The sequence below is a fragment of the Cynocephalus volans genome, chromosome X (genome assembly GCF_027409185.1).
Source record: "Cynocephalus volans isolate mCynVol1 chromosome X, mCynVol1.pri, whole genome shotgun sequence".
In the NCBI taxonomy this organism is placed as follows: Eukaryota; Metazoa; Chordata; class Mammalia; order Dermoptera; family Cynocephalidae; genus Cynocephalus; species Cynocephalus volans.
Window position 1 is genome coordinate 6,052,723 of NC_084478.1, and position 15,184 is coordinate 6,067,906.

The window sequence follows — 15,184 nt, forward strand, 5'->3', positions numbered from 1 at the left end:
ACATATCCTCTTAGTGGTTTGGAATTATTACCCCAGCATCCGCTGCATCCCTCTTCCTTCTGTCCTCAGCTAGGGTGTTAGAACAGTGGCTCGGATCCCTGGGCCTGAGGCCAGGCTGGCTTGGTTTAAATGCTTCACAGCTGTGCAACTAGCGTTCAGCTTCTGCTCATGGCAGGGTTTGTGATATTCATCCAGATTTCATTATGGGGATGTTATGTCATGCCAGTGGTATCAGAAGGCTTGATGGTTTTTTAAAAAAACAAACAAACAAACAAAAACTTCAGCTTTCATATCTCTTTTTTTAGTGTTTATATTTTTATTGAGGTGAAATTTGCATAACATAAAATTAACCATTTTAAGTGTGCAATTCAGAGGCATTGAGTACATTCATGGTGTTTTTAAACCACCACCTGTCTACTTCCAGAACATTTCCATCACCCCCAAAAGCAACTGCATACTTTTTAGCAGTCACTCCCTGTCCCTCCCATCCTCCCACCCTTAGGCAACCACTAATCTGTTTTCTATCTCTGTGGATTTGCCTATTCTGAACATTTCCTATAAATGGAATCATATATTATGTGGCCTTTTGTTTCTGCCTTCTTTCACTGAGCACAATGTTTTCAGGAGGCATTCATGTTGTAGCGTGTGTCAGAATTTCATTCCTTTTCCTTGCCAAATAATATTCCATTATATGGATATACCACATGTTTCCCTATCCATTCATCTGTTAATGGGCACTTGGATTGCTTCCACGTATTGGCTATTGTGAATAATGCTGCTATGAACATTGGTGTACAAACATCAGTTTGAGTTCACGTGTTCAATTATTGTGGGTATATACCTAAGAGTATAATTGCTGGGTCACATGGTAATTCTGTTTAACTTTTTTTTTTCTTTCTTTCTTTTTTTACATCACGGATGAACCTTGACTATTTAACTTTTTGAGGAGCCAGCATAGTGATTTCCACAGCAAGTTTTAGTATCTCTTATTTTTTAAAGTCCTCATCTTAGAGACTTTCCTCTGCTTTGGTTGAGCAGCCCAGAGAGGCAAAATTACAGTATCTCCTGTCACAACTTGCATTGAGGGGAAAATAGGTTTGGCTCATCAAGGCATAGTTTGCAAAGCCTCAGTTTACATAGTAGCATTGGTAAGAATTGTTTCTGTCTGCCCCGCAGCCTACTGGGAAAGGCAATATCCAAGGCAGCTCTGATCAGGTATAGAAAAACTTACTATAACACAAGGGTAGTGGGGGGTTTCAGAAACACCAGTCACTGGATACACAGAGTCACATGGTTGCAAGGTCGTGAAATGGCCCGGAGGCCAACTGCAGCCAGCTGGTAGGCAATCCTGGGGGTCCAGATGAGCCATTCCAATCCATCCTTGTGTGACTGCAGTTTGGTGCACCTGCCGGTAGCAGAAAAGTCTGTCAGGACAATTCTGCGGCCAGTGGCTGGCTGGCTGGCATTCCAGGATAGTGGCAGCAATTTCAGGAGTCTCTGATTTGGTGAGTTGACTCTGATGCTCTCTCTGGACCAGGAGGTTGGGCCAGAATCTGTGAATTGACCCAGGGTCTCTTCTTGCCTTCCAAGAGGAGTTACCTACCTTTCTTTTGCCACCTGACTTCTCTCTTCTGTACCCAGCCACACCTCCAAGACGTGAACCCCAACTCAGCCTGCCCTGGTCTGGGGATAGAACTGGATAGAGGATGGAACCAATGGCTGGTCACCTTATGAATATTCTAATTCCAATTACTTCAGGAGCCGTTATCTTTGGGCTGACTGTTGCCAATTTCTGTCCACTGGAAGGAGCCTCTCTCCCAGCAGCCATGTCCTCACCATCAACAAACACACTTGGGTCCAGCTGATAAACGATGAGATTTGGGATCTTATTAGCCCTAATAGCATACAAGTAGCCGAGTGACTCATTACAAATTATTTTCAGCAAAAAGTGTGCTCCTGGAAGCTGCCCAGCCATTAATAGGAAATGAAATATCCCCTAGTACAACGGTTTCTGTGGAATATATGTGGCACTTAGTTATATATGTAAATAGATGAGTTGCAGGGATCAATATGACGACTCTTGGCGGCCTTCTTTAAATAATGACAAAAATTTCACACATTCCCAGCTACGCTAGGACATCTCTTCCACTAAAGTTTTCAAATGTAATTTCCATTCCTACGGTTTCTAGATGCCAGCTACATTTGCATCTTTTAAACTAAATGAACCTTGTGCCTAAAGCTATACTTTTGAGTATCATTATTTTTTTCTAGGTTCAGATGGTGACCTTTAGAGAGGGTAAAGTCATGTTGGCCTGAGATAAGTACATATTAGAAGTCTTAATAATCTAAGACTCTTTTACACTTTCCAACCGACATAATAGTTATTTATCCCCTGATTTCTTAGAGTACTGCCAATAGTCACTATATACATAGAGCCTGCCTTTTTTTTTTTAATAAGGCTTTTAGAATTTCTTTGTTTACGAAACCTATATTCTCTTAATGTACTAATACTACCCTGAGAGAATGTTGCATCTGGCACATAATACTTAATTAGATTGTCATCTCCATCATCATCTTGGGTAAGAAGTATTTCTAGTCATCCTGCTCAGATATGAATGCTTTTTTTCCCCTGGGATGTCACAAGAACAAAGATTCCCAAATGGAATGTCTCTCAATGCAGTTGCAGAGCAAAGCTGATGTGTAATTGCTACATTTATAAAAACATGTTTAGCCTAGGAGACAGGAATAATTGCATTGCAGTAAGTTTGAGTGGAAATAATTAGCATCCACTCCTGGAAACCTTTCAATAATAGAAATGTGTTTGGGTTCAAAATCCAATTGGGTTCAAAAACCATTACACGACCAATTCTATGTTCTAGGCCCCAACACATAATAAACATTGTTATTCATGTTACTTGTCAATTTAGAAAGATACTGTTTGATTTCATTGCACTGTGAGCTCTTTACACATTCACTCATAGATACACACCAAGGCAATCAAAATAATTCAATCAAGAATTGTAAATATTTTTCTTCGTTTACTAAGAAAGTTTACCAGAACAATATGTTTGAGTTATGTAATGTAATGTTTCTACCTTTTGCTGTCCTACATATATTAAAAGAAAGAGGAAAAGGAGGAGAGGAAGAGGGAAAAAAGGAAGAGGAAAGAAAAAAGAGTCACAGCATGAGGGAAAGGTGGCAGCTAGTGTGATGGAAATAGTCCTGAAGGTATTGCTGTCTCTTCATATATAAGCTCTGAGGGCATCAGGGGTCCAGCTGATAGTAGCCCCATATTTAACACAGGGGAAATAAAAAGCATTCTGCCTGTCCCCTGGAGCTCTACAGAGCCTCAAGCTACCCTGCGTCCACCATCAGTTCACCTCCCCTGAGCACCGTCCACTGGTGAACTTGGCTCTGAGCCACCCACTTGGGCCATTCCCCAACCTTCCATCCTTCCCTGCAATGTGAGTCCAACTGGTGGCTTCTCTGTCTCCCCTTTCTACCCTCACCTTGTTGACTTTTGTCCTGAGACTTTGGCTACTCAACCCTGCTGCTTCTCTATTCTGGCTATGCTGACTCAGAGGGACTTGGGTCCCACGCAGAGGGTCTCCTGGACCCCTCCTCTCCCGTTGGCGCCCTGGGAAATACCCCCACCCAGCATGAAGGTGCACTTGGCAGAGCTGAAGGTGCACTTGGCAGAGCCTGGGCAGCCTTGGCAGAACTGAAGATGCACTTGGCAGAGCCTGGGCAGCCTTGGCAGAGCTGAAGGTGCACTTGACAGAGCCTGGGCAGCCTTGGTCCACCTGCCTGCAGTGAGGACCAAGTGAGATGCCGTATGGGGGGGCGTCCATTGTGAGAGTTAGGCAGGACTAGCGACTGTGCACTAGAGAAATATTTAATAGCTTCTTATTTTAATACGGTTTCTCTTGAAGCAGTACATGGCCAAAGACTACTAACCTCCATGGACATCAGGAGAAAATCACATCTACATTTTCACATTTGACAGAAAAAGAAAAAGAGAGAGAATAAAATATGGGAAGGTCCAACCTCTTCGTTCAGTTTACAATCTCATACTATTAAAAAAAAAAAATATTGTGTATATATATATGTGTGTGTGTGTACATGTGTATATATATACACACATGAGGGCACTTCAAAGAGTTTGTGAAAAGATTTGTATTATCTTTTAATTCCATTTTCCACAAACTCTTTGAAATGTTGTCATATACATATATTTGTATGTATATATATATCTTTGGGCTTCTTGCAATAATTTTGATGAAAAACACGTTTACAACCTTTTGGAGGCCTATTTCACATTTCATTTAATTCACCCACTTGTACAATTTAATGGTTTTTATTAAATTACCTACTTGTGCCATCATCATCATTAATCAGTTTTAGAACATTTTCGTCCCCCCAGTGAGACCCTTCGCGGACACTGCTGTTAATTCCCATTCCCACCCCCTGCCTGAATGTATTTTTAAGAAGTCAAAGTTTTCTAGGTCTCGTCATATTTTCTCGAACCCGTGGCATGTGAATAATGTTCTATTGCTCTCTGGGGCATTGATGATCATCAGATTACATCACTCTACTTTATGACCCTATAAGCAGTGATCATTACTATATGGCCATATAATCAGTGCCCTCAAAGGACCCAGAACTAAATTGCCAAGGCATAGGGAAATAACACCCATGTGTTCTGTAGACCTCTGTGCCCCTCACTTTTGCACTGACTGTCTGTGATCTGCCTCCACACGAAGTCATCTTACCCTTCTTCTGCCATTTTATCTGCATTCTCCTCCCCCCTTTAATTATGGTCCGTTTCTAAAAACTTCCTATGCAATTCTTTTATTCACTTAAGTCCTTCAGACTGATTTCCCTTATAAGCAGGTCAACATCTGTCATTACATGTGTATCTCAGGCTGCTGTCATGTGTACACATGTATACTTACTTCAGAAGAAAAAATAGGAGAGAACATACCAAAGACTGGCAAATGACACACTTGTAAAATAAAATAAAAAGATTTCAATCTGGACATGGAAGCAAGGGGGGTATTATTCAGTAAGGATTTTTATAAGAGAGAATATCCAAAGCCAGGTAATTTGGGTATATCATGGACCACCAGGCATGGTCCAGACCATGCATAATGAATTTTTACCTACAGATAGAAAAATTGGCATGAAGGTCTGATCTGTTGGTGATATGGGACTTCAGCGATAGGGCATCTGCTGGGAGTCTCGCCCCGCTAAAAGCTTAAGATCTAATAGAGTCATTTCTTTCTGGAAACTTCATCCCGCAGATAAAATAGTACTTTGAAATTGACTGTGATGAAAAAAGAGGAATTGGTTGGTGAAGCGTGATTGATAGAATCTTCTGGAGAAAGTGGCCATACAGTTTTACGATCTGTAATAGTAAATGACCAGCATAGTTCAGCAGGTGCCTTGGGGTTTGGAAAAACAGACTTTGGAGTCATTCAGGTAAAAATATAAATATTATTTCTTGGCCAGGGACTCTGAAAAAGGAATGGTTTAAGCATTAGGATGTACTCAGAAGTGAAAGTCTGCCAATACAATCACAGAACTATAAAGGATCCAACAGAGAAGGGAAACTGTAAAAACAGTGAAGGAAGCCAGTGTAGCCATGTGGGGTCTCTCTCATGAATGCAGACTTTGAAAGAGAATATTTGGGAGGTTGTGGAAGGTGCAAGACAATCGTCAAGTGAGTGGCTTACCTTTCTACGTATAATGTCAGGAAGACCAAAACCCCAAAGACACTGACAACAGTACTCGTGTCGTGCTCCTGTTCCTAAATCTACCCTGATTCAATTCCTTGCCCTTTGACCGGACAGCACACCTGCTCTGTCAAACCCAACCCTTATCCCGCTAACCACCCTTTAAACCTCATGCAGAACCGGAAACTCCAATACAGGCGTGGTGTATGCCCAGGCCAGAATTTGTAGGTGGTAACATTTTCCCATATTTGCATGATGCATCTAGCACTAAATGGTGCTGACGAGTTTCCTTGAGACAATTGCCTGGAAATGCGTCCTTGATTCCTTCCAAAGTGCTGATGCCTGGCCTCCACTGCATCTTTGGTCCTGCCAGTCGATTGATTTGCCAACATGAAGAAATGCTCCTTTTCCATTCTCCAGTGTTCCAAATCCACCTCCCTCCTGGAATCCCAAACCTCACGGCTGCTCCTCTCACTTTTAGCAGAAAACTTTGCCTCTTAAAACTCTGAGCAAAGACACAAACTGACTGAGAGGCCAGCAAGTGGAGTAAACTCAGCCTGACAAAGACACTGTCCTCGACTTGTTCTGTTCAATCCTGAGACCTGCCCTGATTTTAATCTACCTGAGTGATTCTGCCCCTGGCTTCACAAAGCCACCCTATTTCTCCATCCTCTTGATTCACATCCAGGCCTTCATCTCTTCCTGCATCCGACTGGCTTTGGCTTCTTCTGGAACTTTTTTCCCAAGGTCAGCATCGACTTTCTACTTGTCAGATCCAGTATCTTTTCCTTGGTGGTGATTCTTGCTTCCGATTCTTCTCAGATCTTTTAGCTCTCTCTTTCTGAGCTCTGTTCTCTGGATCCTATATACTAATAATCCTGATTTGAGCATCACATATTGCACACAGGTGTCGATATTCAATGCTGTAACCCACAGATGTGCAATCAATTCTGTTTCAAAAATAAAAAAGTACACACATACATACATAAAAGTAAACTGAGATCCAAACCTAACTTTTTCACATAGAAGCAGAGCTGGAAAACACACACACACACAACCCTCTGTAAATGTCAGTTTCCCCTTCTGTAAAATGGGAAGGAGTAAAGGACATGATGAGAGATAATATACAGTTACGGTATGAGGATGTAATTGTTAAGTATTAAGATGCACATTGTTAGTACATAATAATGGCAATGATAAGTTACTGTGTGTTTCCTCTGGCATGAGCTACAAATATTTTTCCAAACTTGATATGTTCAAAATAAAGCCTTTATCTTCTCTTCTATAGATCTACCAAACCTTTAGTACGTCCCAACTCAATGAATGAGCGTCATCCAGTCCTTGCCCTGCAACACAGTGTCCGTCTCCCATGCCCTTATCCAATTAGTCCCACCCAGTTGGCTTAGTTTCTAAAATACCTCTTGAATTTACCTTTTCTCTGTCTCCGGGGCTACTGCCTGTCAACCCTGTTCTTAGACTTTAACATCCATGCCCTATTTTGATGCATCAGACAAAAAAACACCTTTGGGCACCACGGCCCTTTCTGGGGTGAAAATCCATGATTTTCTTTCCACGTTCCTATCTTGCTTCTCCACTCACTCTCAGTTTCTGTACTTTCCTGGTTCCTTGCTAGATCCCTTAACTGTGTTTCCTCTCCGTCCAGAGTGTTTCTTGAGAGTGGATTTTGGGCTGGCACTTTGGAACCATTTTCATTGTTTCCCGCTATCTCCTCAATTAGTCTAGCTCCCAATCCCTCTTGGTTGATTTGGCCAATATCCCATCAAAGCCAAGATTTTGCATTGTCACTGAGGCATCCCAAATGGTTTTCCAGCTAAGTGTGATATCCGTGGTAGGAGCCAGGATGAGAAAAATGCCTTTTGTGTAAAGTGTAGTAAGGTCAACTATAAAAGAATCAACAGACTTGGGAAACTGACAGATGCCGAGATAGCGGAAGTACTCAGGCAGCTCAGCTGTGAGCAGAGCATGGACGGATGTTGAGGGTCTGGAAATTGATTCCTTTAGAACATCCTCCCCCATGCACCCTGTCAGCACATCTTTGCATATCTCTAAGAGTAGGCGATCCCCAGTTTAAAGATGATTGGCTTAGATGAATGGAGTCAGCTTCTCCCTGGTCTTATTTTCTACAAAATGCCATTAAATCTAGAATCTACCCATTTTTCCTCTTGCAGAGTAATTTTCTCACAACATTTGTTGTTTTTCTTTAAACACCTGCCTTATCTTACTGTGAAAACCCTTGCTCTTGGTCCTCTGGGATAATTCAGGATAATCTCCCATCCCAATATCCTCACCTTAATCTTATCTGCAACATCCCTTTTGCCATGGAAAGAAACATATTCTCAGGATCCGGGTATGAGGAAAAGGACATCTTTGGAAGTCATTCTCCTGTCTCCCACAATTGGTTTCCATTGATGGAGCTTGTATACGTGGACCTTGATCAAAACTTTCTGTGAGCACATTACACAACCCTTTCTATGTTCATTAGTAGCAAATAGCATTGTTTGCTAAAAATGCTACACAAAAAGTTTTTATATCAATACTAATTTTGATCTATTCATAAGCAGGCAGTGTGGACATGATCTTTTCCTGCCTTTTTCCCACATGTTGACTTTATACAACAGAAACTTTTTACACTGGTCGGTCAGTTCAAGGATCTGATGGATGTAGAGAGTAGCAAAAGTTTATTTGTTTATTGTACAGTAAATGAATTAACTCTGTTAATGCAGAGCACATAAACAAAACCAGAAGGTTTTTCCATCATAATTGGACATTAGCAAAAATATAAAAGTAAGTCTTACCCTTTCCATTTTTTTTTTTTTAGCTACCCAAGCTTCAATGTTGAGAGGTACTAACTGTTGAATGATGCTGCCTTTTGATGTTTGTTTAAAAATTTTTAATTAAAATTAATTTAGAGGGAAAGATGTTTTGCTATAGAGACAGTGAAAGAAATTTCAGTTCCTGCCCGCCTGTGTACACCCTGGTTCCCTTTGATGTGTAGCAGGTGCAATGATTACATCAGACGAATTCATTGGTTTTCCCCTCACTGTTGTTTTTGGTGTTGTCCCCTTGATGGGGTTTCTTTTTCCAGTCTATAAACATCTTCAAGGTCTTGTTTTTATTTTGAACCTCCTTGAGGAAAACGTTCTACTTTCTTTCCCTTCCCTTTCTTACCAAACTTTTCAAAAGAGTCATAACTAGCTTTCTTGGTCCTTCACCTTGGATTTCCTCTCTGTTCGTTAGATGTCCCTTCATGGCACAGGTATTCAGACCCAAGTGTCTTGTTTCAAAACCAACTGGTGGTGAAACAGCAGGAAATGTCAGCGTTCCCACTTACTAAAGTCACTTCTTGATGACCGTAAGTCACCTGCGATTAGTTACCCATCTGCGGTCACAACCAACCATACCTAAAAGATTCGGAAGATTTGCTTCATGAACTCATAGAAGCAGAGAGTAGAACGGTGGTTATCGGGGGCTGAGGGTAGGGGGTGAAGGGACAGGGAGAGGTTGGTCAAAGAGTACAAAGTCTCAGTCACACGGGAGGAATATGTTCAGGACTTCTATTGGACAACATGGTGGCTCTAGTTAACGATAATAGATTACATACTTGATAATTGCAAGGAGAGTAGATCTTTACTGTTCTTGCCATAAAAAGATAAGTATATGAGGTGGTGGCTATGTTAATTGAGTTGGTTTAGTAATTCCACATTATATACATATACTAAAACATCACATACACCATATACTATTTTTGTTAACTATATGTTAATTTTATTTTATTTTATTTTTTTTAAATTTTATTTTGTCAATATACATTGTGGCTGATTATTGCTCCCTATATGTTAATTTTAAAAAATTCAAAAGAACAGTTGATCCATGGGGCAAGGGAACATGGTGTTGTTGGGTAGCATAGAACTGGGGTCCGGAGATCTGGGAATCTGCCGTGGGTTTGCGAGTTGCATTCCTGTGTGATGTGGGGTGACGTATTCAGTCTTCACGAGATTCCATCCTCTCACCTGTGCAGCGATGTCTTTGGATTGTAATTCCTAGACATCCTTTCTCCTACTCTACAGAGTCAGCCTACCTCAATGCCCACATTCTCCAACACCCCCAGTTAAAGATCTCACATCAACTGTCCTGAGGTTTCTTCTGGCTATACTGCTCGGTGTTAATTTAATGAATGTTATTGCATGTGTGTGCGCTGGGGAGGTGGGGAGACATCAAGTATCATGTAATTTATAAAAGTCGTCACCTCAGAGAGCTGGCAAGAACTATAAATTTTTCCAGCTACCCAAGATTAATAATTTTATGCAGAAAGCAAGTAATTACGAATTTGCCTCTAAATCACTTTTTTTTAAATCTACACTCACAAGTTGACAAACTGTCTCATAAGTCAGACGCCACTTATCAGCCTGTTACTGGCAAGGAAAATCCAGAGCCGTTTTTCCTTGATGGCAAGCTTCAAGATGCCATAACCCCAACCTGCTCTTTCAAAGAAAGGAATGTTGAATGCCCTTCTTATTTTGGTAGGCAGGGCCACTACGTCTGCTAACCAAAGGATATGGACTTTCTTCCATAGTAGAGAGACAGACTAAAATAGTACTTAACCATTCATGCTTTTAAAGTTCTACACTCATTCATTAATTCAATAAATTATCACTTTTAGCATAAAATGTTAAGCAATCTTCCAACTGTCAGGTCGCTGGATACAATCAGAATCCATGTGTTGAAGCTGTCATTGTGTCATCATGGTTTAATAAGGCAAGGCCATGCCAAAAATGTTAAGGCTAGAGAATAATAGAGACACCGTTTTAGCATTATCCTGGGAAGCTGGCTATTGATGAGGTGTCAGTGGAAATGCCTTAACGACACTGTCCGAGCAAGGAGGTGACTCTGAAAAGGCCTCCTGGCGTGTACTGCTCCAGGTCCCCACAGTTAACTGGCCAGTGGCCCCATGGCCCCGCGCCATGGTGGAGAGGCCGGCCATGCACTGTGCATCCCTTCCAGCCACCTGTCATGCTGTGAGTCATGCTTACATCATGGTGACAGGGCAGGTTTCAGGTGTTTACTGAGTTACTACTGGGCTGGAAAACCAGCAGCAGTTTCAGGAAACTCCTGTTCTAGGCTGATCATGAAGCTTGTTTGTACTATGAGTTGATGCTGAAGGGACAGCCTTTAAAAAAAGCAGTGGCCATTATCTTGTTATATCGTGATTCTATTTTCAAAGGCTTCTGTCATATTGGCTTTTGCTATCAGAAATGTAGTTAGTGATTTTTCATGGTGTTTTTATTGAAGCAGGACTTAGCAATTCACCCCACAGCAGACACAAGAAACTGCCAGAGTATAGTTGAAGAGAAGCGAGGTAAAGCTATTGATGTGAGCATGCTTTGGGTGTTGGCTGATATTGTGCCCTCCATATTGGATATTGATTACACGATCGATAATGAGGACACAATACTGATCTTGTACTCGGTGCTGGGCTTCCCGGTGAACGAATTCTGTTCCCCTGGCAGCTTATGGACATTCCTCCTCATGGGGTGACTCTAACCTGCAGCAAGGCTATGACTAGGCCTCTGGTGTAGCTTTCGGGCCAGTGTTCCTGATTAAAAGTGGAAGTGGACTCTAACATCAGCACTGACCTCTAACCTCTCTGATCCTTTTACCTGTAATGGGCAAAACAGTCTTTTCACAAATACAACCTGTTACTGGAGAGATGGGTGGGCTCTTGAAAGGAAAGTGGTTTGAGCAGCAATAAATGCATATGAGTGTATAAACATGCTGGGGTTGGCTTATGGATGCTGGGTTGAGAAATAATAGAAATGAGAAAATCTCTGCATCCCATAGATTTGAGAAAAGAAGGTCTGCTCTGGGGCAGCTCTGATTTCCTTCTCTTGTCCTACCTCGCTGTGCTCTAGGAGGGCAAGCTGAGGACCCCATCAACCCTGCAGAAGGCCCCCCAATCATCTCATTCCCAGAACCTCAGAAAATGACCCTCTTTGGTAATAGGGTTGTTGCCGATGTAATCAGTAAAGTTAAGATGAAGTCATGCTGGAGTTGGGAACACCAAGGTGTACCAACAACCATATTCATGCTTTAGGTTTTACTTGATTTTTTTTTTTTACATTTACAGTTTGCATATATACAGATTGATATTTATAAGATATATGTTTGCACAGCTCTTCATTTCTAACTCTGTGTGAAACCCCAAGACTATTTGTGGTCCCCGAGGAGAAACCTCCAGAACTCATTCCACAACAAATTTAAGCAATACACACAGCACACATTTTGTGAGGCCTCCCTCTGTCCACTGCTGAACACAGCCTTGCAGACAATGGAAATAAAAATGAGATGTGGCCTCCACTGGGAGAATTGTAGAGTGGATTTAGGGAGACAAGATGGAGTTGACCCCAATACTAAGACGCAATCCCTCAGCTGGAATCACACAGGCAATAAATCACAGATCTGGAATTGGAACACTGGAGTCTCCCTGTGCTTGATTCCAAAGGTAAAGGATTTTACTACTTCTCACGGTGCACAGAGGTGATTACAGCGGGTACTAATTGCATCACCAATGCGATTTTGCAAATGACATTGTCATTATGCAGCATATGTATGAGAATGATTGCATGATTCCAATAGCCTTCCATTTTTTTTTGAAACAGTAAATCACCAACTGACTCTGAAAATTTATACCCTTAATATAAATTTCAGACAATATCAACTCTCTCATCCTGAGCAAATTAATAAGTAGCCTCAGGAAATAAGCAAACACAAGTCAAATTCATTGGCAAATTTGAACCCCAAAGCAAGAGAAAGCAACAGAGAAAATTCTGTGGTTGAAAAAAAATTTTTTCCCTCATTGGGGTCAACTTTATTATGTTTAGCTGATTTAAGGAATCAGTTTTGCATCATAAACTCAAATTCAGGTCTATTTCAGGCATCAGTGCTGTTTTATAGTCAGGTACTAAAAATCCTAGCAATTTTGATTGTGGTTTTTTTTTTTTGTTTTTTTTTTATCTTTTTCACGACCGGCACTCAGCCAGTGAGTGCACCGGCCAGTCCTATATAGGATCCGAACCCGCGGCGGGAGCGTTGCCGCGCTCCCAGCGCTGCACTCTCCCGAGTGCGCCACAGGCTCGGCCCTTGATTGTGGTTTTTAAATAAATCCAGCCTCCCTGCAACATGGCTATGTCTGTACCATGCGAAATGGGGAAATATCACATGGAATTTGTTCTCTATCTTTTTACATTGCCAATTAAAAATGTGTTCCTGCAAGAAAGGAGCTTCTGTGAATTAGGAATGCAACTGTCTGATTTGTTCTGATAATTCCAGATGCTCTCCATGTACAGAGTGACAATTTGACATGCCTTAAATTCACAGTATTTCTACCATCCAGGGTAAACACAATCTTTTGGCACATGCCAGATATCGATATACGTCCACAATTTCTTATCTGATGCCCTTAGAGCAGGTGTGTTTTGGAATTCAGTTATGCATACTTTAGAAAGATGATATGTGCCTTTACCACACCTCACAGGAGACCTTCGGCAGGTAGGGGCAGCATTCAGTAATCAAACACATTAATATTTCTGCAAGAAAGTGTATGAATATCCCTCCCAGTGGGATGCAGGAAGACCGCAAGTGATATCATAGTTTGTTTAAAGTGCATTTATACGGGAATATGCTAGTAAATTAAATTGTGCCGTGACAGACCATACATACCCTGGGTACTTCCTTCTTCTAAGTAAAACATTGGATATAGCCATTTTGAAATAAGTTAAATACCCTTATACATACCTGCAATATATGCTATCTTCATGACCCCTGGATGCTTGTGTTCCTTCAAGAAGAGGTTACGTCAGGGTGGCCGTAGCTCTCACATTGTGTTCCAGTTGGCCATGTGGTGATGGTCAGGAAACAGATTCTCCCAGGACAAAATGGTCATGTGTAAAATGACCTTTGAAAAGACTTCTTTCATTGTCTTCTGTCCGGCCAACCTAGACTTCTTTCAGAACATTCTTCTAATTGAGTAAACTTTCACAACCTCATGTGTTCTAGGCCACCAATGAACACATCACACATTTTAACCTCATCACCTAGGTCAGGGGTTGGTAAACATTTTCTGTATAGGGCCTCACAGTAAATATTTTCAGCTTTGTGGATGATACAGTCAGCTCTGCAATTGTAGTGCAAAAGTAGACAAAGACAACATGGAAAGGAATGGGCATATCTGTGTTCCAATAAAACTTTATTTACGAAAACAGGTGGTGGGCTGGGTTTGGCCCATTGGCCCTAGTTTGCTGGCTGCTGTTCTATGAGATTTGCTTTTTTTTTTTTTTTCCCCACTATTGCTCACAATCTCACTATCATTACCATGACTGTAATCGTGATGCCTATCAGTATATGGCAAACAGAGAATTGAAGAAAATGTGTATTTGCTTTTCATGGAATACAAAATTTTTCAGTCAAAAAGCCATATTATAGATTTTATATTGAAGAAATGATTTGTACCTAAAACAATACATTTCGAAAGTGTGGGACATGGATGGCTCTCCAGAAACTATATTACTTAATAGTTTTCTTTTAGCCTCAAACCCTAATGCTACCAGTATGCTGGTTATTGAACTACTCAGAAGGTATTTCTCTGGAAATTCTACTTATTTGCCTGATGAGGAATAGGTAAATGAGCTCACATTTCCATCCTTGGGGACGTTGGCTTTTCCCAACCGCTGACAACTCTTATCTTGTCTTTGCCTGAAGACCTCTCTCCCATGACCTTTGTTAGGGTTTTTCTAGGATCATAGCTTAGGAGCAAGATGGGGCTGTTTGATCAAGCGTTATATATAGTTCAGGACCAAAGGTGTTTTTTTTGTTTGTTTGTTTTTTGTTTTGTTTTGTTTTGTTTTGTTTTGTTTTGTGAGATATTGCTAAGTACCAGGAAATAGATTTTGAGATGAGATCTGTGCTCAGGAGGATTTTGGGGGTATATTCCTGGGATCAACACATGTGTGGGAGTAAGGAAAGGAGGCTGAGTGATGCGTGAGAAGTTGAGCTTTGAGCTGTCGCAGAAAAGACCTCAGTTCATTGCCAAGTGAGACCTGATCTCTCAAAGTTATCTCACCTTGAGGCAAAGATAATGCTCCTTATGGAACCACTGTCCCTGTTTGAAAACTGGACCCTGTCAGTCCCAGACAGAGTGGGATGATAGATCACCCAATGGCAAATCAATCAGTCAAATTTCAACAACGTGTCTTTTTGTTTCTTTAACCCTTCCCCATACCATCTTCTTCAAGTAAAATGCCTGCAGGGCACAGCACAATCAGACTGTCTCCATAACTCTACCTCCTGGGCTATTGCTAATGACAAATGCTTTTCTCTTCTTCTCGCTTTTACTCAGGGGGTGTCTTTAACTCTTTTTGACATTTTCACAGTGC